The sequence below is a fragment of the Euphorbia lathyris genome, chromosome 6 (assembly GCF_963576675.1).
Source record: "Euphorbia lathyris chromosome 6, ddEupLath1.1, whole genome shotgun sequence".
Lineage (NCBI taxonomy): Eukaryota > Viridiplantae > Streptophyta > Magnoliopsida > Malpighiales > Euphorbiaceae > Euphorbia > Euphorbia lathyris.
The window spans coordinates 14,549,530-14,573,302 of NC_088915.1; the positions used below are offsets into that span (position 1 = coordinate 14,549,530).

At 36.2% G+C, this 23,773-nt stretch overlaps 1 long non-coding RNA gene across 2 annotated transcripts; it reads left to right on the forward strand.

The window, feature by feature from the left end:
• Positions 1-270: 270 nt before the first annotated feature.
• Positions 271-23,356, forward strand: LOC136234145 (uncharacterized). 2 transcript variants are annotated; one of them, XR_010691087.1, is made up of 6 exons: positions 271-495; positions 581-768; positions 1,968-2,058; positions 2,291-2,345; positions 2,460-2,533; positions 23,161-23,356. It is a non-coding gene; the product is annotated as an uncharacterized lncRNA (long non-coding RNA). The 2 variants fall into 2 exon arrangements; XR_010691086.1 differs by lacking the exon at positions 23,161-23,356 and having other exon boundaries at positions 2,460-2,664.
• The last annotated feature ends 417 nt before the right edge of the window (positions 23,357-23,773 follow it).

A 23,773-nucleotide genomic window follows, 5' to 3' on the forward strand; every position in this document is an offset into this window, starting at 1 on the left:
GTGTCCAAAAAGTTTGATTGGTCCCTTGAACTTTTAAAATATCCGAATGCCCCCTAAACTTGCATAAAATGTTCAATTAGCCACTGACCTTGCATGAAATGTAATCAATTAATTACTCGGTTGTGAAAAAGTAAGTTAAATATGGAAGATGTGTTATATGCATCTAAAAAAACAAATGACCAAAGTCAGGGTACAAATGCACAGCCAAATGTAAAGGGCGGGAATGATCTAGTCTACTTTTTGCTTTACCAAATCCATCTTCATCTTCACCATGTTTTTCCTCTCCTTTTTCCAGCGGTGGTTTGGGAATTTTGGATTATTCTGCTAAGCTGCTCCAGCTCTCAGCTCATCATTGCTCGTTGGATAGAGAATTATTTAGGAGGTGAAGACAGGGAGATGCGTAAACCTGGTTAGAGCTCACTCTATGCCTGCATTTTCCTTGGATTTTTTCTACAATTCCGTCAATGGCTCGTTGCTACTCTCAATCGCACTCGTGTAAGTTATCTTTTCTTTTATTTGTTTGTTCTTTTTGATTCAGTTTGAATTGTGGATCATAACTACTACTCCTAAATCAATTTAGGAGAGTGAATCTATGTCATATTGAATTTCGGCACCATAACCAGGAAATGTAGAGTCACGAAGAGGCGAAGCCGCAACACAAATGCGGGTAATGTTGTTTTTAGCCATGTTTGGAGTTCTAAAATTAGCAGTGAAGATAGAATGGACTGCAATTTGAAGGACTTTGTGAGGTTTTCTTCAAGTAGATAGGTGTGTTTGCTATCACTTGCTAAAGTTTGTAAACTACCATCAGCAACTTGATTTTGCAGCTAAGGCTTAGTTTATCTAAACTGAATTGAAAGTAGCATGTTCTCTAAAGATTTTGACAAACATAGCATGTTCTCTAAGTGAAACTTAAAATTACAGAAGCGATGGTGATCAAATTGAAACAAAATGAAAGTAGAATGGTTGTGATTAAATTGAACAATTAAAAGTTCATCAAATAGTTGATGTTATGAAACCAAGCATTCAGTGAGGAGGCAAGTTAGGAATTCAGTATCTGCAACCTGATACATGTCATATTGAACTTACACAGTTGAAGATAGGTATTAGCATTCCTTTGCTTTAGTATAATTCAACCTGATACATGTGACCTTTTTTGTTGAGCTCCTCCTAACATGTTTTTTGGTTTTTCTTTCTGATTTTGTGAATAAAATAAACTAGCTGTTGCATACTTGTTTCTTCATTTGATTATATGCTATTGATCAATGTTTTGCTCCTTGATATGTTACCATATGTTATTGTGACTTGTAACTGTAAAGTTTGTAAACTACAATCAGTAACTTGATTTTGCAGCTAAGGCTTAGTTTATCTAAACTGAATTGAAACCATATTCCCAAATCTTCATAAAGATTTTGAAACAAAATGAAAGTAGAACGATTGTGATTGAATTGAACAATTAAAAGTTCATCAAATAGTTGATGTTATTAAACCAACCTCATATATGCTTTCTTGCTCGCAAGTGAAGTGATTACTGCTTTTTTCTGGTTATTGAACTTAGCTTTGTAGATGCAACATTCCTTTGCTTTAGTATAATTCAACCAAATCTCATTTGTGTTTCATAGGTAGTAGGATGAGAAGGAATGCTCAATTTCCATTTTCCCTCTTTTCTACTCCCTATCAATTAGGATCTTGTTCAGTCATTTAGATCACCTGTTTGTTTCTCATGGTTTAGGACCTTCACAATGGCTTCAGAAATGGTATAGTTGGGTAAAAGTTTATCTATATAATGATTATGAGAAGAACATAATATCCTTAATTCAAATTATCAGAGATTTTCTGTTTGATTTTGTGGCTCTTGTGTTTCCACCAAAACTCTGTTTGGATATCAAGCACAGCTCGAAACATTCAATTTGCAGCCTCTTGTTATGCAGTCATGGGTCCAACTCTTCAATTTCTGTGTAGTGCAGGGATTATAGTTAGAGATAATTTGGGGTGAATCCTGAATATGCGAATAGAACTTCAAGTTGCATTGCACCTGATGCTTCAACCATTACCAAGGTATCTTATCTTTTGAGCACTTGTTATTTTATTTTCCTGCACATAATTAATGGAAGTTCAAATTTATACATAGATTAGAATATGGATCTAATTGCCTGGGGCCTTTTATCTATAAACAATAGATATCAGTTTTAGGTAGTAAATAGATATAATTAATTGAATGTGCTTTAAGAATTTGATTGTGTACTTGGAAGGAATCATTGTGAGCATTATATGTTAATTGATGTTGCAGTTCTTATGGTCAACAGAGTTGCTGGATGGAGCTAAAAAATTCATTGTTATGGATGGTAGCATGGCTGAACTTATTCATTGTCCTAGTCTGTATGATGCATATCTTGAAGTTATTCTTATGTAAATTTTATTTTATTGTGTCAAAATTGACACTTCCTTTATTTTTGCAGCACATACAACTTGTTTCTCCGGAATCATCTAATGCTCAAGTTTCAATTTTGATGTGGATCTTCTGATTTCTTAGGTACGGATTTATCATTTTATCATTCATGAAGACCTTATGTTATAACAATTAGTTTAGGGATTGAATCATTTATTAGAAGCACTGTGCATATTATATATTTTACTACATTCAACATAAGCAAAGTATATATAGAAGAAGATCTATTTTCGAGACTAATCTCCAATTATCTATTACATATTTTTTTAAAACCTTATGCATAAAATAGTGAAAAATTAGGGACTGAATATGCTAAAAATATTTGATCAGTAGCATCATAGGCAAAAGAATAAAAATTCAGAGAAATAATGCATGAGAAGCCTGTAAGGTTTAAATTAGAGTGCTGAAATACAAATTAAAAGAGCAGAAATATCAAAATTAGATTTAAGATTTACAACATGATTGCTCCATGTTCAAAAATAATGTATATTAAGATTTAGGAACCTTTAAAATCTGCAAACATGTCCAAAAATGTTTTCCTTTTTCCGAGATTACATTAAAATTGAAGAGAACACACAAAAATAAAATAAAATCTAGAAGTCTAAAACAAAAGACACTAGAGTAAAGAAAAACAACACAAGCAGGATAACTAATGTAGAATTAACTCTATAATAAAGGTACTGCCAATCTCTTCTCACGTTCCTCCTTGACTTCTTATTGGAAAACTCATTCTTCAAACCACAGAGCTCGAAATCAGATCGAAACCGAAAAACTCCTTCTTGCATAGAGAGGATATTCAATCTCACTTTTTGAACACCGTTTCCATTCTTAAACTTGAACCACAAGTATCTATAATATTCCGGAACCAAAAAAGCAACATTAGCATTACAAAAACCAACCGGATAACAAGTCTCCTTCTGCCCTTCTTCGACACTAACTCTCATCATTTTCCTCCATTCTTTTTTCTTATAAATCTCCATTACCCACACCTCCATAAAATTACCTTCTTTGCCTATTACACCAAGTTTCCCCTCATATTCTGTCAGTTGAACATGTTTATAATCATTAGTTAAAGGAAGTGAAAACACATCGTACTTTTCATCATCAATGTCAAATGCCAAAACCTTCTTTGCAGATGTCAGCCAGTGAAATTTACCACACACAGAAATAGCTGGAATCCAACTAAAAAAGTACTCATCACATGGCAATTTTACTTGCTCAATCTGCCTCCATTTACCAACCATTGAATCAAAAATCTCACATCTATGACAATTGTATTTTCCGAAGTAACGATGCTTTGGTTGGGATAACCTCACTATCTTGTAGTGTAAAGGCTTTGATTTTAAAACCTTAATGGCTATCGACTCAGTGAAATATTTAGTCTTCGGGTTTGGAATGCGTTGCCATTCTTTAGTGAGAGGCTTGCAGACATAGTATCGAGGAATCATCTTATCCTCAATACAAACTAAAATCCCTTGTACAGACGAAGCTTTAATGGTTACCGAAGGAGAGGGTAGAAAATCGAGAGAGATGTTATGATTTTGATTTCCATCAGAGAAAAAAGAAGCAGAAGTTTGATTAAATCTCAGGGTTTGTAAGAAAAAACCTGATAAAGTGTTGGTTCTTTGAGAATGGAGATTTAAGAAGGAAGAATCGTAAGTAAGACGGTTGCAGTCTTTAGAAAGGAGTCTGCAAGTTGCTAGAGTGTTGAATGAAGAACGAGATAAAATCTCGAACAACATATCGGATGGAACTTGAACTTGGGTAGAAGTAGATTCCATTGAGTAGGATAGAAAAGAGTTGATTGAGCAGGGAAATAATTGGTTTTGGCAGTGCGATAATGAAGAGTTGATTGAGCAGGGTATATATAGTATTTTGAAACTTGGGAATAACGAATGTTTTCAATTCTGTATCCTATTAGTATTTGGAATTCAATTAGGTTACTAAAAACGAGAGCAGTTGATGTTTAACTGTAAAAACTTGGGGTTAAAGATTCCTTAAACAAGTTGGATTTCTATTGCTGTAAATTTGTGGTTTTAAATAAAAGTAACGTTGCTGAAAACACTACACTAGAGTTAGGTTTCTCATATCCGACTTCTATTAGGATTTTTTTTTTTTTTTTTTCTGAAAGGACTTCTATTAGGATTTGAAAGTCTCTGTTTATATTACTTTTATTTTAGCCTATTAAGCTTAGAGGATTAATTTAGTATTATATAAAATTATATTATGTTGTATTAGTTTGATATAATAATAATATTGGATTTCTATAATTGCAGTGTCATAAGTTTTACGCAAATAATTAATTAGTAAACTTGCGTAGAAAGAATCCTTGAACAGGTTTAGGCAACTATAATTAGATTTGTTAATCAGTCTAATTAAACCGTGTTTTAATAGGATTCAGCACGCTTTTACGAAAGTTGCTTGGCCCACCTTTTTATCTAATACACTGTTTAGTTTTCTATTTTAAAAAACACATTATAAGATCATACCTTTTGTCAATATTAACCCTTTGGTCATTTTATCTATTTTTTTAGATTTTTTACTGTTATATTTGACATAAACAAACAGATAGAAAATAACAGAGTAATATGGCCATTTTGTATCTACTGTGGCTGTCCTGAAAGCTAAGACATGTTCAATTAAAAATCTAAAAAAACTAGATAGAAGGATCAAATGGTTAATATTGGTAAATGATAAGGACTTTAAAATGTGTTTTTCAAAATAGGGGGATTAAATAGTGTGTTAGGTAAAAAGACAATGATTAATAAATTATTTACCCAAAATAAAATCAAAAGCCAATCCAAATGAGTTTATCTAAAAAAGGATTCCGTGCAAAAATACATCTAACATTTACAGTTTAGAGTAATTTTATCATGATGCAATTTTATTTCTAATGTTTGCCATCAGAAGCAATTTTACCCATAATGTTGGCAAAATAGGTCAATTTCAGACATCATTATAAATACATATTTTGTTTCGTATTCTGAACCAATTGTATATATTTTGTTTTTAAAAAAAAGATTTCATATTTTTTTTTGTGATTTAATAATAGAATTGAAGATTAATATTTTAAATTTGATGAAAATATTTGAATATTTTTTTTTCTAACTCCTACAAAATAAAATATATTTTTTAATTTTTTTTTCTTTTTGCAACTAGACATGTGTTTGTGATCTATTACTAATAAGTGATAAAATGACGCATATGTAAAGTGTAGATGACAAGATTCATGACCGAGAAATTATACTATGCAACTTAGTGCACATCTCTGCATCAAGCTAATATTTAATATAATGTCATGTTTTTTAAAATTTGGTGTTTATAATTAGGTTTTAGAGTTTATCTTTTAGTGTTTAGAGTTTATATTTTAGGTTTTAAACTTTTAGATAAATAATTAATTAAAAATATATAAATTAATTAATTACACAATATTAGTATTTTTTTTTTTTTTTAACAATATGAAATTCATTCCTTAAATCGAATCAGCAACAATAGTTTCCTGCAACCAAGCCGGAGCAGAAAAAGAAACAAACTCGCTAGCATTGGACAGGGCATGTCGTGCAACAACATGAGCGCCCCTGTTCGCTAGGCGTGGGGAGAAAGACACTTTATAATCGTGTCGACTACTTAATAAAACCTTACAATCCTGAATAATTGACCCATAAACAGACAAGTCTGGAACAACCGAATTGACACTATTAACCACAATCAAAGAGTCACTTTCAAACAAGACATTAATACAATTAAGATAGACACACCAATGCAATGCCTCACGTAGGGCTAATGCTTCAGCTTCCCTAATATCATCAACAATAGGGATTATGCGACTACGACAAGCCATGAAGGTTCCATCCGAAGATCTAAGTAAAGCTCCCACCCCACTTCGAGCTTCAGCTTTAAAGGTAGCCGCGTCACAATTGCATTTGACGAAGCCTAAAGGGGGGCGAGACCAGCTAATATGTCGTACCTGTGGCATTGTCGTCCGCGCCGTCTGCTCAAGCCGATGGGCAACAGTGTTAGCATTGGCGTTGGCTTCGATGACGATGGAAGTGGGCAGCCTTCGTTGCGCAGCAGGGGGGGCAGTGACTTGTTGGCCCGCCTGAAGATCTAGACTTGGGCGATTCTGTGCAATGCTGACATCGGATTGGGCCACTGAGGGCGTGGACTGGTGATGGGCAGCAACAGGGAGGTTCTTCATCTGGGACTAACGCCAGGCAGCAAGGTAGTTATCCGCAAGAGAGATAGCCGTTTCTGGTAATTGGATTTTGCTCTCCCAGACTATCTGATTCCTTTGATTCCAAATGACCCAAAGCGTCATTGCCACCTTGGTTATGGTTTCCTGATCATTGGACAAGAGTACCTGCAAAATAGAACCCGTTAGATGATCAGGTTGGAATACATCCGTATTGATCCCGGATAGGTTCCAACATTCTTGAGCGTATACACAGTCCACAAAGAGATGATGGTCATGCTCAGTATCAGAATGACAGAAGGGGCAATGCATTGGAATTGACAACCCCCTCCCTGCCAACCTATGTCTAGTGGCCACACAGCCCGAGGCCAACTTCCACACAAACATTCTAACCTTTGGGGGAACATGCATCTTCCAAATTCTACTCCACCCATCATCCCGATTCACATCACCATATCCATCACAAAGCGCTCTATACCCTGATTTACTTGTGTACATGCCATTTTTGGTGAAATTCCACATTGGTCCATCTACTACTTCTCTGGTTGGTAAAACCATCCTACCCACAATTTTGGCATCTGCCTCGGTCAACAACTCTTCCACCTTCCCTCTATCCCAGATTTTCCTACCTTGAATAAACAGGTCAGCCACTTTAGTATCATCCTGCTCCATAACAACATCCCCCTGGATCCTAAAAGGTGCCACAGTGTTCACCCATGGGTCTTTCCACACATATATTGACTTACCATCCCCAATTCTCCATCTAACTCCCAGTCTCAGTACCTCAATGGCTCTCCAAACACTCCCCCAAACAAAACTAGGATTATTGCCCAATTTGGAGGAAAGAAAAGGGTTTCTAGGAAAATATTTAGCTTTGAACATTCTACCCACTAAAGAATTTGGAGTAACCATCAACTTCCAGGCCTGTTTACCTAATAAGGCTAGATTGAATTTTTGGAGGTTCCTAAAACCCAAACCCCCCTCTTTCTTATCCCTGCTAAGCCTATCCCAACTTTGCCAATGAATCGATCTCCTGCCCCCTGGTTTCATACCCCACCAAAAAGAATTCATTATCTTTTCCAAATCCAGGCAGAGGGATTTAGGTAATTTAAACACACTCATACAGAAAGTTGGCAGAGCCTGAGCAACCGCCTTAATTAGCACTTCCTTACCCACTGCAGAAAGGAATCTAAATGACCACGCACTTAACCTCTTCCTGAGTCTATCTTTAAGGAAACTAAAAATTGCTACTTTGGACTTCCCAATAAGTGAAGGGAGACCCAAATAGCGACCAGTATCCAGAGGATGAAAGACCTGAAGAGAGTTACATACCTCATTTCGCCGATCCAGGCCAACATTCGGGCTAAAGAAAATTCCAGATTTTTGCAGGTTGATAGCCTGACCAGAAGCAGCCTCATACTCGGATAAAATCATCCCAATTTTGTTACATTCATCCATGGAAGCCCTGAAAAACAGGAAGCTATCATCTGCAAAAAACAAGTGTGTAATAGTTGGCGCACCCCTAGCAATGAGGCACCCATGGAGGGAACCCTCATTCGCTGCCCTTGTAATCAGGTTAGATAAGACTTCAGCACACAGTATAAATAGGTACGGCGACAGAGGATCGCCTTGTCTCAGGCCCCTACCAAGGTTAATCGGGCCCACAAAAGTACCATTAATCGACACAGAGTACTCCACAGTAGAAATGCATAACATGATCCAATCAATCCACTGCCCAGGAAAGCCTAATTTTTGCATAACAAGTCTCAGGAAGGTCCAATCGACCCTATCATAGGCTTGCTAATGTCCAATTTTAGGGCCACCTCACCAATTCTACCCCTATTCTTTCTCTTCATAAAGTGTAAAGACTCAAAGGCCACCATAATGCTGTCAGAGATAGACCTGCCAGGGATAAAAGCTGATTGAGACTCAGACACCAGGAAAGGTAAGACAAGCTTGAGCCTATTGGCCAGGACCTTGGCAATCAATTTATAAAGGACATTGCATAGGTAAATAGGGCGAAAATCCTTCATACAGTCAGGCCTATCAATTTTAGGGATAAGAACAATTATTGTGTCATTTAGATGTGGGGGAAATTCCTTTCGGGCCAGATAGCCCTTGCATGCATTGACAATCTCGGGACCGATGAGGTCCCAAAAATGTTGAAAGAAGCCCGGATTTAGGCCATCAGGACCAGGGGATTTATCAGGGTGCATTTGAAACATGGCAATCTTAAATTCTTCATAAGTAAACAGGGAGCACAGGTCAGCCTGCATTTCAGGCGTAACAAGAGGGACAAGGGTATCCACAGCATCATAACAAGGGCTAATAGGACCAGCAAACAGATCAGAGAAATAAGCTTTGGCAATAATCCCCATATCATAAACTCCTTCTACTACCAGGCCATTCATATCCTTAAGGTGGCGAATGGTGTTCCTCTGCTTTCTAGCTTTGACACAGGCATGGAAAAACTTAGTATTTTGGTCCCCCTCCTGTAGCCAGAAATTCTTAGCCCTTTGTTGCCAATATCTAGCTTCACAAGCAAGAAGGGAATTCAACTCACTCTTGGCCTGGAGAAAACTGACCACATCAGCCGGAACATTGCTATTCACAAGCCTATCCAACTTCTTCTTGCATCCCTCAATTTTCTTTCTAAACCTCAGCCGATACTTCTTTCCCCATTGTTCCATGCTGCTGGCACAGGCAGCCAGCTTTGCAGCAAGGTTATGACAGTTACTGCTTAGCCAACAAGACCTCACCAATACCTTGAACTCAGGGTCTAAAAGCCACTCTTGTTCAAAACGGAAGTGGTTACGCCTTACATTACTAACCGGATTATCGAACTCTAAAAAAATGGGTGCGTGGTCAGAATAAGCTGAGATTAGAGTTCGAAGCTGATGTGTTGGGAATCTGTCCGCCCAGGCACTAGTGACCATAGCCCTATCCAACCTCTCCTTGACCCACAATCTAGAGCCCCGACTCCTTTCCCACGTAAATTGACTGCCCTGTGTAGGGAGATCAATCAAAAGATTCTCTTCCACCGCCTCCTGGAACCGGCGCATCAACCCTTGAGGGTAGCCTGGACCCCCAACCTTCTCAGAATCAGAAAGAATGCAGTTAAAATCCCCAATAACCAACAAATGGAGAATCGAGCATGAGCACAGTTGAGTCAGGAGACTCCAGGACCACACATGATTCGCTCGGTTAGAATGACCATAGAAACCTACCAACCTCCAATCCCCCTTCCCAGCATCATGCATCTGAACTTCGATATGATGATCCGAAAAAGAAACCACTGAAGCCATGTCAGACTTCCTCCAAAGCAGGGCAATACCCCCACTCCTACCCCTACAGTCGACTGCAAAAGAACTTTCAAAACCAAACTTCCTTCTTAACCCATCAATAGAGGAATTAGTAACCAAAGTTTCAATCAGGATTACCAAATCCGGCTTACTTGTCTTAACAAGCTCACCGAGAGACCGAACTGCCCGGGCGTTCCCCAACCCCCGGCAGTTCCAGCTTAGGCAATTCATAACCCTCGGCGGGCCTGCTCCGCAGACCTCGTCGTTTCTGTATCATGTGAAGAAGAAGAATCTACTTGGCTCATAGAAACTATCCCCTTCGGAATATTAAGCACCTGATCAGACCCATTCCCCTGTAGCTTATTCACAATAGCCTGGACTGATATCGAATCCGAGCCTGCACGCCTACGCTTTCGATCATCTGCCAACTCAAGTCCCTGATCATCACTATCCACAGCCATATTCACTATCTCCCCCTCCTGTACTGGCTGAATATTTGGGTTCCCTATTCCTGCTGCCAATTTACCCTTCAGTTTTGCCCCCTCCTGACCCCCGGGAATATTCTCCTTCCCCACCTCCTTGCCCCCACTCGACTGCCCTACTTTCAAGGTTTTAACAGTGGTTTCCAGGGTAGGTCCTCCACCAGAATTGGAGGCCATAGCCTGGCTACCCGGTTCTCTCAGCCACTTCACACTCAACACATCCCCACCCCTGCGTACAGGAGCCTTCAACCAGTCCCCCCATTCCCTAGTGATCTCCTCTGGTTTCAGAGTGAAAATCTTATCACAAAATCTATCAGTGTGCCCCAACAGGCCGCATATATAGCAAAATGATCCCAATCTTTCATATTTGAACGAGATATAAGCCCACTCCTCCTTTCCTTTACGGATTTTCTTCATCCTCTTTAGCGGCTTCCTCACATCAATAGATACTCTTAGCCTCATGAATTGCCTACGTAGCCCGGTATTATTATTGATATCATAAGCCTGAAATTTACCAATAAAATCCCCAATCTGTCTACCCACTCCCTCCGACATAGACCCAATAGGCAAGTCATAAATCTGAACCCAAAAATCGGCAATATACAGCTCAACCAAGTCAGGCGACGGTTCATCTTTCCAAAGAGAAACCACAAGCAAGTGATTATCAAAGGACCATGGGCCCCCTTCCAACACACGTGCCAAATCAATAGCATGATAAAATTCAAAGACATATTTATTGTTGGATAGCTCTGATATAGCCACTCCCCTGCCTGGCCTCCATATCGTGGCCATTCTAGCCTTCATAGCTACAGTATTAATAGACCGCTCTGTGAGAAACCGACCAATCAAAGTTAGCCCTCCATTTTTAGCAATAGGATTGGATGATGGTCCACTAAGATCTAGGGCTTCCTCCTCACCATCCGACAACGACAAGTTGCCTATTGACTTCTCCACACTAGCCATGATTAACAGCAAAACTAGAACAAACAGAAATGACGAAAAGCAAAATCGACAGCCAGAAAACCAGGGCACTAAAAACAACCAGTACAACCCCTAGGAAACAGATCACCCAATACCAACCTCCCTGCTCACAAGCTTCGAAAGACAAACCACAGACTAGAGGTAAAACAGCACAGTAAAACAAGAAGTCCCTGCAAATCAATTCTAACTGCCACAGCCACAAAGCAACACAACCAACCAGCCAAAAACCACAACCAAAGCAACACAGTGCCAGCCAAATCCAAGCAAGAGCCAAAGAGAGAAGAAAACTAACCCGGCTGCCTAATACGGCAGAGACGAAGACGTTAAATCTGAAGAGAAACAAAACCTGATGAAGACCACAACCCACGACAGCCCCCTGACCATAGAACGGCAGCCCCGGCTCGAATCAGTAACCGGCAGAGGCGGCGGTGGGAGCAGGGGCCAAGAACTCTCAAAACCAGAAAGGGACCGCAACACGTACGAGCGAAACCCAAACGAAACTCAAACCCCCACAAGCGCCAAGCTTAGCGCCGGAAGGACAGGCAACCTCCCACAACCGGCGGCGGCGGAGAGAAAAACGGAGCCCGACGTCGGAGCTAGAAGATCACAGCGGCGGCGGTTATGGAGAACGGGAGATCAGCGGCGGTTATGGAGAGCAGGAGAGCAGTCACATATATAATTTATTTTACATTTTTTTTTTATGAATAAAAGTCTAGGTAAGGGTAGGTCTAAATTTTGACAGATCACCTATCAATGAGGGCTAAATTTTGACGGAGTGGGGAATCGAACCTCAAACCTGTCAAGCAGAGGTTCAACGCCTTACCACTCGGACCAACCCTCATTGGCATTTATTTTACATTTAGTGTTGGTATTTTATTTGATTTTATCAGTTCCTTATTTTCTATTAATAAGAATATCAAAAACCCAATTTTTTTTTATTCTTTTGTCATATACTAGTACAGATCGGTTAACCTATTTCTTTAATAACTGTTTTTATTCTTCAAAAAAAAATAACTATTTTTATTTAGTTGAATTATTAATTAATCCCTAATTCCTAGGGACTAATCATCTTTTTTTACAGAGGGACTCATCATCTTCTTTGTCTTTTTTTTGGGTTAAGGTGCAAAACTACCCCTAACGTTTTGGGTCAGGAGTAATTTTACCTCTAACGTCTAAAATGGTATAATCAATCCGTTCTTAAAAAAAATAATTTCATATTTTTTTATAATTTAATAATAGAATTGGAGATTATATTTGTAAATTCGGTGAATTTTTTGAATTTTTTTTGTCTCATTCGTACAAACATAGTATATTTTTTTACTTTTTTTTTATTTTTTTCACATGCCAACATATGTTTGTGATTTCTTACTGATAAAATGACGCACGTGTGAAGTGTAGATGACAAGATTCATGACTAAGAAGACATTTTGATTAATTATTTCTCAAATTGATCCAATTTATCAATGTTAGTGGTAAAATTGCTCCTGGCTTCCAACGTTAGGGGTAAAATTGCACCATTTTAGACGTTATGGGTAAAATTGCTCCTGACCCAAAATGTTAGGGGTATTTTTGCACCTTAACCCTTTTTTTTCTATTGGGTGATTTTTCACTTCAAAACACAAGATGTGATTTTAAAATTCTATACAATTAAAATTAAAACATTCTAAAATTTCATATATCTTTAAGAAATTCATGTATTTTGGTTGACAAATTATTTTGTATATGAAATTTTCAGTAGCCATAAACAAGCAGATGAGTGGTTGAATGAAAGAAAAAGATATATTTTTTATTTTTTTAAATTGTGTAAAAATTGATATATGATTTTCTTTTATCCAATAATTTTTAAGTTATTTGATCAATTTTCTAATTTTTTTAAGAAGAAAATACGAATGAACATCCTATAATATAGAGGTGTGTTGTTTGAATGATAATTTAACAATTTTTGACATTATTGGAATTAGTTTTGCCAGTATGAATGTTATCTAATATTTGACATTATTAGTGAGTTCCATGTAAGGAACCCGGGTCAAATACATTAATATCATAATTAACTACAAAATTACAAGTAAGTCATATCACCAAACTTAATTCTTAATATGTCATGATTCTCTATATGTTATGATTTTACACCATAATTTAAAAATTCTAGACTCTAATTCATAAATCATAAACTCTACAAAATATATTATAGACTTCTAATTTATAAATTCTAATTCTAAAAATGTATTAAAAGTTCTGATTTTACTAGGTTGATATAATCACAAATTATGACTTGATATAGTTGTAAATAGTTTTTAAAAGATGAATTTATGTGTAATTTTCTCAAATTATATAAGATATATGATTGGGTTTTAACTATTAGTTCGAACTTTTAGTTCAATCGGTTTCATGACAGATCGAAATTAAAAACTGACTAATTAATTTACCTTTTGCAAAAAAAAGTAATTAATTAATTAATTTTTTTCTTGAATTTTTTTTATTAATTAATTATTTATGTAAAACTCATAAAAATCGAAGTTTACTTTACCGCCAACAATTTATGTAAAACTTAAATATTGAGGTTTACTTTACAGCCAAGTTTTTATAGCCAAGTCTATTTAAACCGGCATTATATTTGTTTATGGAGAGTAGTAAAAATTTTAAACTCATCATGTGTAAATTTGATTGGTGTTAGGTTAGGAAATTATCTGAATGCTGCTGAAGAAAATAAATCAAAACCTAACCACCGATGAAAACACTCTTCTATTAGGATTTGGAAATCTTTATTTATATTACTTTTATTTCAATTTACGGATAAAGTGTAAAAATACTTCTGACGTTTAGGAGCAATTTTACCATTAAGTAGCCGTAACATTGGTAGCCAATAGCAATTTTACCTATAATATCTAAAATAGTGAAATTTTACCCATAACATTGGTAACCAATATCAATTTTACTATTAAGTCTAATTGCACAATTTTTAAACGTTAGGGGTAAAATTGCACCATTTTCGACATTAAGGATAAAATTGCTCCTGACCATAAACGTTAGGGGTATTTTTGCAGCTTGTCTTATCTAAACAATATATAAAATTAATAATTAATATTAATAGGACATGTTGGACTAGGTTAGCCCGTAGTGTTTTTACAAAACCAATCCTGCCCTAGATATAAGTGGGCTTCAACGGGCATAGGTTAGACGGTCCTAAAGTTATTTTCTTTATCCAAACTCGGCACATTGGATGCGGGCCTAAACGGGTTAGATGGGTACTCGGAACATTGAACATGTCATATTGTAATCGAAATAAAAAATATATATCATGGAAAAATTATATTATACAACTTAGTGCATCACCTCAGTCGTGTATCAAACCAATATTAGATATTATGTCATATTTTTTAGAATTTGGTGTTTATAAATGCTTTAGAGTTTATCTTTTTACTGTTTAGAGTTTATATTTTAGGGTTTAAAATTTTAGATAAATAATTAATAAAAATTAAAAATTAATTAATTACACAATTTCTGTGTAGTGCAGGGACAATTTGGGGTCAATCATTACCAAGGTATACTGTATTGTTTTATAGTCTTAGTGAAATTAAAATCCAAATCACAGTGCTAAAATATAAATTAAAAATAATTAAGAAATCACTAATCCTAATTACTAAATGAGCTGCTATTTCTGAGAATACAGTAAGATTAAAGAGAAAATAGAATTTATAAGTCTAAGACAAAACACACCAGAGTAAAAAAAAACAATACAAGCATGACAACTAATGTATAACTAACACTAAAATAACTATGAACGTAATTCATGTAATCCTCTTTTGGCTTTGCATTGTTTCTTCTTACCTCATTCTTCAAATCACATAGTTCGAAATCCGATCGAAATGGAAAAACTCCTTGATGCATAAAATGATTATCCAATCTCACTTTTTTTGAATCTCATTTCCGTTCTTAAACTTCAACCAAAACAAGTTATAATATCCGACAACCAAAGCAACATCAGCATTACAAAAACCAATTGGATAACAAGTCTGCATCTCCTCTTTTTCAACACTAACTCTCATCCTTTTCCTCCATTCTTTTTTCTTATAAATCTCCATTACCCACAAATTAAAAAAGCTTGAGATAATAACAAAGTGCTTTTAATGAAACTTCTTTGGAGAATGTGGCAACTTCCGTCAGCTCTTTGGGTGCGATTATTATGTGGTAAATATAGGAAGGATAAGGTTTTTGGGGGGCCTAAGGCGAGAGTGGTTAATTGTTCATTTCTTTGGAAAGGTCTTAGTGCTGTATTCTCAGAGTTTTGTACAGGGATTGGGTGGAATGTGGGCAATGGTAATTCTATTAGTTTTTGGAATGATATTTGGATTGGTAAAAAACCTTTATTAGAGGTTTGTGTGTCTTTACCGCCTATAGATATTCGGAACTGGAGGATTGTGGATGTGGTCGATTCTGAGGGTGATTGGATTTGGTCGAAGTTTGATTCTTACCTCAGTCTGGATTCGCTCCTGAGAATTAGAGGAGTGAAGATTAGTAGCAAGGAGGAAGACAATAATAGTTACTGTTGGTCTTTGACAAACAACGAGGCTTTTTCTTACAAATCTGCTTTTGAGGCTTTCAATCAAAGTTTGGCTTCTTCAGACCCTGGGTTGTGGAAGACGATATGGGCCTTAGATGTGTCTTACCGTATTAGGAGCTTCTTGTGGCTAGGTGCTAAAAATAGATTGCTTACAAACTCTGATAGAAAAAGAAGACATTTGGTGGAGTCTGGAGCGTGTAGTAGATGCAGAGGGAATGAAGAGACCTTGTGCCATGCTCTCAGAGACTGTGAGAGGAGTAAAGAGGTGTGGAAAAAAGTTCTCCCTATAAAGGTGCTTTCTTCTTTCTTTTCCCATTCTGACCTTGACTGGTTTGTGGATGGTGTTAGTGGGAAGCTACTGGCTAATCTAAAGCATGGTGTTCTCTTATTTGTGGTTGTCTGTCATCAAATTTAGAAATGGAGAAATGAGGAGATTTTTGGAGGAGATACGATCATTATTCCTAATGTTCTTGACTTCTTTTCCAAAAAGATTTGCACTTTTGTGGAAAGCTTCAAACAGGATTCCTTAGCTAGGTCTATTCAGAGGAAAGAGGTCCATCTTTTAGGCTGGTGTAGGCCTAGTGAAGGCGTGATAAAATTAAACACTGATGGCTCTTGTCTAAAGGACGGGAGAATTGCTGCTGGAGGGGTTCTAAGAGATAATGGGGGAGGTTGGGTTTCTGGTTTCTCTCAGAATTTGGGCTTGGGTTCTTCCTACTTTGCAGAACTTTGGGGGATTTTGTCTAGCCTTAGGCTAGCTAAAAAATATGGGGGTAAAGAATCTTCTTGTGGAGTCTGACAACCTTGAAGCTGTCAGAATGATCTCAGACAATAACGCTATCTGCTTAAATAGCCAAAATCTAATCAAAGGGATTAAAAGGTTATGTTCTTCCTTTGATTCTTTTAGCTTCAACCATATTTATAGGGAGCAAAATCGGGTGGCGGACCGTCTCGCAGCTGAAGGTCATGCCAGGATGTTGGGGCTCTCAACCTTTTCTTCTCCTCCGGAGTTCATTTCGTCTCTTATCTTGGATGACATGGTGGGAGTTAGCTTTCCCAAGCTGATCCCGGGTTAGGCTGTTTTGTGTTTGTTTTCTTTCCTTTCCTACAAAAAAAAGCCACCTGCTTTACCTATTATACCAAGCTTCCCTTCATAATCCGTCAATCGAACATTATGATAACGGTTAGTGAAAGGAAATGAAAATAGATCATACTTTTCATCATCAACGTCGAATGCTAAAATGTTCTTTTTTATTGTCAGCTAGTGAAGCTTTCCACACACAGAAATAGCTGGAATCCAACTGTGAAGTTAATCGTCACATGGCAATTTTACTTGCTCAATCTGCCTCCATTTACCGACCGTTGAATGAAAAATCTCACATCTAAGACAATAGTGTTTACAAAAGAAACGCGGCTTGGGTTGAGATAATCTCACTATTTTGTAGTGTAAAGGCTTTGATTTTAAAACTTTAATGGCTATCGACTCAGTGAAATATTTAGTCTTGGGGTTTGGAATACGTTGACATTCTTTAGTGAGAGGCTTGCAGACATAGTATCGAGGAATCCTCTTATCCTCACTACAAACCAAAATTTGGAAGGAGAGGGTAAAAAATCGAGAGAGATGTGAAAATTTGGATTTTCATAAGAGAAAAAAGAAGCAGGAGTTTTACTGCCTCTCATGGTTTGTAAGAAAAAACCGGATAAATTATTGATTCTTTGAGAATGGAGATTTAAGAAGGACGATTTGTAAGTTAGACGATTGCAGTCTTTAGAAAGGAGTCTGCAAGTTGCTAGAGTTTTGAATGAAGAACGGGATAAAATCTTGAAGAGTATATCAGAAGTAACTTGAATGTAGGTAACCACCATCTTTTAACCATCTTCAAATTAATTAGTTATTAATAACCTTCCTAATGACGAAATTCAAAATAAGATTTGATATAATCATAAATTTTTTATGGCATGTGCTTTCAATTTCCTCTTTATTTTACCATATTACTTAACTTAATTGTAATTAAATTTGTTTTGTGGGTCAGGTTGTACCGTGTTTTAGTAAGGTTCAATAGTTTTTGCAAAAATTATCCTTCTTATTTCCACGAAATAAGTTTCTTCTTTAACCTTATTTATATTTGTATAATATAATTGTTGGAAAAATAGGCTAACGTATAGCAGCGGAAATATAAAAATTTTAACATATTTCCATAAACCACAAGATCCGTTAATCGTTATTTCATATAAAGAGGGATAAAAGAAATACCTTTCTGACGTTCTATCTACCGTTGCAAACGAAGTGCCCACAACTCTTACTTCGAGTTTCCGAGCACAGAACAAAACAAATATAAGATCAAGTTAGAATCAACCGTTGAATAGCAACCAAAATAGATTGCCTCTAATTAATCAACACAAGATCAAGGATAAAGAGAGAAAGATGAAAATCAATTGAACGGAAGGAGGCGGTGAAATCTCGTCCTCGGCTAAGGGGGGTCGAATTCTCTCTCCTGGAATTCAATAGTGGATTTCGAAAATCCCTAGTAGGGGGGTATTTATAATCTCTTGTATCTAAATCCTAGTTAGATAGAATTAGGTTTCTTGAATAAGAATTCAATTCGGAATAGAATTCTTAAATATTATCTATTAATATATCTAAATATAAAAGATAATAATCAATAACCTTATTGGATAATAATAGGAGTAATATAATCTAATTAAAACTCCTAACTTATTTATCCTTTAATTAATTTAATTCATAATCCTGATCTAATTAGGATTAATAAAATCAAACTAATTATTTATGTATTTACATACATAAATCGCCCCCCTCTATTACTGGGCCTTATTGGGCTCAGTTGGGCTTCCGTCAATTAATTAACATCTGTCTCTCTTTTGGGTTCCAAGTCTTATGTGTGACCCATTAGGTTCTTATTGCTTCTAGCCGTATGCAACTTATTAAAATTAATTTTCAAAGAATTATATTTTAATCTTTGCATAACGGAATGATGTACAGAGTATGTGATTAGCAAGTCCGTAATCATTCCCCTAGAGCTATAAGAAGACATGTTGATTCTGTCGTTGACCTTTCAGTATTAGTTACGGTATAATTCGATCCTTTATCAACTACGTCCTTGAACTGAATCTTATGACTATGGGTAATGTCAAGTCACATATAGCGAGACATTCGTTTTATTTGTTCTTGGCCGAGTCAACTCCAATTAGATAGGTTAAGAGAAATCTAATTTCATTCTTAAGCTATCACCTTGCAAGGATTTAGAGTCAAGACTTCCACAAGCGATCCATGGACATATCTCCCATTTATCGGGAGTGATAAATGCTCAATCCAATGTATAACAATCCCGCAATCACTTCCTGTGATACCCAACGTCTGCTGTTCACACCCCACAGTCATCTCTGTTAAGGATCGTGTTACACCAGAGTCAAAGCGTCACATTCCGTAATCCAGAATACCAATTAACATTCCTTTGAGTCTGAGGATTATTTATACCTATTAATACCAATGAGATGAACATGTGACAAGGATGAATCTACCCATCCTGTTATCTCAAGTCGGGTCCCCAATCCTAATGAACTACTTTTCATCTGATCCATGTAACTGTCCAGATATCTATATATATGAAGCTTGTGAGATCAGCTTTTTGTCGGACAGAAGACATTGTTACATGCAAGTCTCAGCAGTGATATGTCAATCCTAAACATATTACTTGACTTGAGGTGGTTTTAAGTTTATTAGTTTATTATAAAGTTTTGTCTCACTTCATGCTTGTATGAACACTTTATAATCACTTTAAAACAAACTTACGGATTTCCTTTTATTAGACTTTATTTAGTGCTTAAAAGGGATTGCCTTTATATAGTTATAAAACATATATCTCATTAAAACAAATGATATAAAGAATACTTCATTTACATTAAGTTTGTATCCTAGAACAATTGTCTATAGGACACTAAACCCCAACAATAATTACCAAAAGAATAAGGTTTTGTAGCGTTGAATAATTTCATTATTTTTTTATTTAGATTATTTTTATTAATTTATGTAATACATTTTCTATTTTATAATTTATTTGTTGATTAAATTAAAATATGTCCACATTAGACATTTTAAATACTAACATCAACATTATTTTTTTATTTAGATTATTTTTATTAATTTATGTAATACATTTTCTATTTTATAATTTATTTGTTGATTAAATTAAAATATGTCCACATTAGACATTTTAAATTAAAATATGTCCACATTAGACACTCAGTGCCGTGTTTGCTGAATTCTGTACGGGGATTGGCCTGGAGGTGGGTAATGGTAGATCTATTAGCTTCTGGTATGACACCTGGATTGGTGATAAACCGCTGATTGATGTGTGTAATGCCCCTCCGTCGGCTGATCTCCTTTCCTGGAAAATTGCTGATGTGGTGGACTCGGAGGGAGACTGGATCTGGTCAAAGTTCGACTCTTTCTTTAGTCTGGAGACCCTTCTTAACATTAGAGGAGTGAAGATTAGCAATCAAGAGGAGGATAAGGATAGACATTGTTGGGCCTTGACGAATAATGGTACTTATTCTTGTAAATCGGCCTATGAAGCTTTTACCCCTAATAGGGCTGATCCTCCCTTGGAGATTTGGAAGTCCATATGGTCCCTCAAGATCCCTTACCGTATCAGGAGCTTCCTTTGGCTGGGTATCAAAGACAGGCTCCTTACGAATGCGGATAGGCACAGAAGGCACTTGACTGAGTCTAGTGCCTGTAGTAGATGCAGAGGCAATGTGGAAACCTTGTGCCATGCCTTGAGGGATTGCCCAAATAGTAAGAAGATCTGGGAAGGGATCCTCCCTCATCACATCCTCCCTTCCTTCATGGCCTTTTCTGAAGGGGACTGGTTCTCTCAAGGAGCCAAGGGGAACTTGCTGGCCAACATGGAGCACGGTGCCATCCTCTTTGCTATTACTTGTCACCAAATCTGGAAGTGGAGGAATGAAGAATTATTTGCGGGTAAGGCTGTCCTTATTCCTGATTTACTGTTTTTCTTCTCGAAGAAGCTCTTTGTTATTACTAAAAGCTTTGAAAGAGATTCCCTTGTTCGCCCCTCCCCGGATAAAGAGATCCTGCTAGTTGGCTGGAGTAAGCCTAGAGAAGGGTTTGCTAAGTTGAATACTGATGGCTCCTGCCTTAGCAATGGCAGAATTGCTGCTGGAGGAGTTCTTCGGGATGCTGGTGGCAATTGGATGGCGGGGTTTACCCATAACTTGGGGACGGGCTCCTCCTTTTCTGTGGAGCTCTGGGGTATCTTGTCAGGTATTAAACTCGCCATTCGCATGGGTGTTAAAAAGCTCTCGGTGGAATCTGATAATCTGGAGGCTATTAACAGGATTTCAGATAGCCAGGCTGTTTGTCTGAAGAGCCAGAATCTCATCAAAGCTATTTTGAGGCTTCGTCCTGCCTTTGAGTATCTTAATTTCTCCCATATTTTTAGGGAGCAAAACCGCGTGGCGGATCGCTTAGCAGCTGCTGGGTATGGGAGAATGTTAGGTGTTTCTACCCTATCTGTTCCTCCTTCTTTTCTTTTGCCTTCTCTCCTAGAGGATAGGATTGGAGTCAGCCTTCCTAGACTGATCCCGGTGTAGGTTTTTTGTTGGTTTTGTTTTTTTCCTTTCCTTTCTTACCAAAAAAAAAAAAAATACTAACATCAACATATTAATATAGTTAACCAAACACTAATAATTAAACAGCTAATAACAAACGGTTAACAACAAAAGTAAACAACTTATTGCAACCGCAAATAGCAACAACTGTTAGCTAACAACTGAACTAACATAACTTGAGACCCTCTGGAATTAAACTTTTCTATTATTATATTATAGTGTGAGTTTCTAAATTTCAATTTTCTTATCTAAGTCCCTAAACTCTTATTGTTTTATGCATAACGTCGTTGATCAATTATACGTTGGAAAAATTACATAATTAGGTCAAATAGAAGACCCATTTACATATTCAGACCAATTACCCAAGTCACTATATATCTAGACTATATATTTGTTAATTTCCCAAAATACCCTTCATATATACAAATTTCTTACTCTTTCTTCTTACTTTCTTCCGTTTCTCTCTTTGATTCTTTCTTAGTTTGCGACGTTTTTAATTATCGACTCATATATACGTAAAATCTTTCTTCTTGTGAACTTGACACTCCGTTTTTTATTATTTTATACGTTTTTCCCATAATAATACATTCAATACATGATTTTACTTCGCATTTTGCGAAGCATGTGAAGATAATTCTATTTCGCATAATAACTTTTTCTTCTCATATTTCGCAAAAATGCGAAGTAAAATTCGTGTTCTTAAGTTGTATTATTATCTTCACAAAATGCGAAAAATGTGAAGTGATATATAACATAACAACAAGAGTGCAACAATAATTCTAACATTAAAATCATAATATTATCAAAATTTACAACAAGATTGCAACAATAATTATAACATTAAAATCATAACATTATCAAATTTTACAACAACATTGCAACAATAATTCAAACATTAAAATCATAACATTATCAAATTTTACAACAACATTGCAACAATAATTCAAACTCTAAACCCAAGGAATGTGCTTCTAGACTTTACAAAAGCAAGAAAAATCGGCGGCGTCATACATAATCAATAGCCTTTGGGATGATAATGGTGATTTTTCTTTTCTTTACAGAAGTAAGAAAAACCGGCATGTTCACCATCTTCATCACATTCCAATCACCTCTCACTATGATCGATACCTTTATATTCAAGATAAACGAATCACTATGATTGATGCATTTGTATTTAACCTTCACAAAAATTAAGTCATTTTAGGAAAAAATAAAAGGAATGCTTCACAAAGAGAGAATAGGCGAAGTCTGCGAAGAAAAAGACACTGGAAAAATGAAAGAAACACTTCGCAAAATAAGCTCGTGTCACATTTTGCGAAGTCTGGAAGAGAAAATCACCCGGAAAATGATGGTTTTGCTTCGCAAAAAGCGATTTTGTGAAGCCTGCGAAGAGAAAAACCATCATTTTTCAAGTGATTTTTTGTTCGCAGACTTCGCAAAATGTAACGCGAAGTCATTTTGCGAAGCAATTTTTGGAAAAAGATGAAGATGAAATGATGCATACTTACCTTATTTCTGCCTTTTGTCATTGAAATCGACAGTAAATATATGATAAACGCAGAAGAACGTCGAATAATGATGTCTTCGATTCGAACAAGAAGAAAGAAACCAAGAGACGAACATCAAACAGGAAGATGAAGAACCATCCTTCACAAAAACAGAGAGACAAAGAGAGGAAGAAGAGACATGCTAATGAAGAAAATGGAGGTGATTCTGCAAAATATAAAGGAAGAGGAAGATGAACTGATACACACAAAGGGGGAGATTGAAGGTTGAAACCGATAGAAAAAAAGGAAAGAAGATTAAAGGTTTGGGGTATTTTGGAAAAACCATAAATATATAGTCTAGATATGTAGTAAATTGAGTAATTCGTCTAAATATGTAAATGGGTCTCTAATTTGATCCCATTTTGTAATTTTTCCTTATATTTTGCATTAATTTATATTTCATTAACATTTCTATTATAATTATACAGTAAAAGTTAATAATTATATGAATTATAGAATTAAAGATTAATGCATAAAACAGTAAAAGTTGAATGGAGTCTTGTGAAAGAGTAAATTTAAATAAACGATTCCTTTAATACCACATTTAATCCAAAACTTTAAGGTAGTGAATTAATAGATCTATGAATATTATTTCAATATGAATTTT